The following is a 2,413-nucleotide window of genomic DNA, read 5'->3' on the forward strand; positions in this document are numbered from 1 at the left end:
GGATCACATTATACTGCATTTGTGTTTATATTGCCATTGTGTCGGTATTTTATACCATTTATTTCCACCACTAAATACCCTATGATACAACCAAAATGTTTATATACTAACATGCCTACGTACATCCTTACAAAATATGAAGGAATCCTTAAATAAATATATAATTATCGGTGTTCACAATAACACCAAGACACATTACATTGAATATCGAAATTTACATAATTATGGAGATAAGGTTATAACATAATGTCACCTCGACCAGGTGACAATTATTGCCAATGATAATATTTCTTACACAGAAAGAGTGCGTTAGTTCAACAACTCTCACTCCTTGTACCCCTCAAGGAAGGTTCCTTGATGTTGGTGAGGGGCTCTTGATTTAGGGAATTGGATCTGTGCTCCAGTTCCCCGAATTAAGCCTGAATGCCTTCCACATCCCCCCCCCAGGCGCGGTATAATCCTCCGGGTTTAGCGCTTCCCCCTTGATTATAATAATAATAATCACTCCTTGTAGATGAATGGTTCAGAGAACCGACATGTTGATAAATTAGACACATGTGCAACATGTGTCTACCACATCGACTCAAGGTTGAGGGACTGATTACCTCATTCTCCTCCTGTTCTTCAAGATTCTCCTTTGTATGGACTGATGAAGCCACTGTGTGGCGAAACGTTTCCTCAATAAAGATACCCAAGAGTTGCACATGTGTCTAATTTATCAACATGTCGGTTCTCTGAACCATTCATCTACAAACCTGTCAGACACTGCAACTTCTTGGGATCTTAATACTTGGGAATTCTTCGCTTGCCTAATTCTTGGGCACGACCTACTTCAACATTGAACAAATGTTACACGACCTATGACTGCTGCACCTCTCCTGCCAACGGTTTATAAGCTCCTTCTCAGCACGTATGCCGTATTCTATTCAAGATTGATGGACTGACCACATCGACTCAATGTTGAGGGACTGATTACCTCATTCTCCTCCTGTTCTTCAAGATTCTCCTTTGTATGGACTGATAAAGCCACTGTGTGGCGAAACGTTTCCTCAATAAAGATACCCAAGAGTTGCACATGTGTCTAATTTATCAACTCTCACTCCCATCAAATCACACACATCCTAAGCAACTGTCAATCCCTGGAGGCGACCCCGACCCCGTTTCATACCCCTGACATCCCTTCCTACAGTAGCATACACCATCCCCACCCCACCCCTCCTTCCTGATTTACAAGTCTAATAATACCCGTAACGTTAGTTCTCTCTATCCCACTGGAAAATCCCTTTCCCACCTCCACCCATAAATATCCATGTTTAGACACAATGTTTTATAAAACTTAACTGCTAATACCCGCCGCTTCACCTCACTAACATAACCGCTAATACCCGCCGCTTCACCTCACTAACATAACCGCTAATACCCGCCGCTTCACCTCACTAACATAACTGCTAATACCCGCTGCTTCACCTCACTAACATAACTGCTAATACCCGCCGCTTCACCTCACTAACATAACTGCTAATACCCGCCGCTTCACCTCACTAACATAACCGCTAATACCCGCCGCTTCACCTCACTAACATAACCGCTAATACCCGCCGCTTCACCTCACTAACACCTTTCCCCCACATTCCCCACGGTATGTAAATATAATCTACCATAATGTACCCCACAGCCCTAATAATACTCTCATCCATACCCCCACGTCAAGACTTAATGCCCGCAGAACAGAAATGCTTTTACCCCTTATCGTATGCAGCACCCTGCTCAACCAACCCCTGACGCTCCCCATCCCCTCACAAAAATACACTACGTGGAATGCAGAATCTTCCCCTCCACATATTCCACAGACCCCCATCCCTCAACCACCCATCTATCCCGCAAAACCACACTCGATGGTAAAACCCCATGTAAAAAACGATACATCACCTCACGCCCACAGGGTTGTAACCTTAACCTACTGAACCTACCCCATATACTTCCCCAGTCATACATGGGGAAAATCCCCTCCACCGGTGCCACTACGCTCCCCACTAACATCCTACACAGCCTACCTATTTTTACCTTCCCCAGTTCCCGAGCCAACACCAGAGCCCTCAAAACAGTTTCACACTCACGCAGCTCTACCCAAGAATACATATGTTTCAATCTACTGTGTATCTTGACCAAACCCCCCCCCCACCCACACCCTCCCTCATCCCCTCCCTCTTAATGAAGATACATTTGACCCTCCACTTTAAATTCATCAAACTCAACCCCCCCCCCTCCCTGACGCACAGGTAACATTACCACATCCCTTTTAAGCCAATCAGAGCCCGAACCCCACAAGAATTTAAGAACCCGTCTAAGAATATTTGCAATTGCCATCCCAGTTAAAGGGAACACGGCTGCCACGTGCCAACCCTAACTATAC

Source organism: Cherax quadricarinatus, unplaced genomic scaffold (assembly GCF_038502225.1).
Source record: "Cherax quadricarinatus isolate ZL_2023a unplaced genomic scaffold, ASM3850222v1 Contig174, whole genome shotgun sequence".
NCBI classification, from domain to species: domain Eukaryota; kingdom Metazoa; phylum Arthropoda; class Malacostraca; order Decapoda; family Parastacidae; genus Cherax; species Cherax quadricarinatus.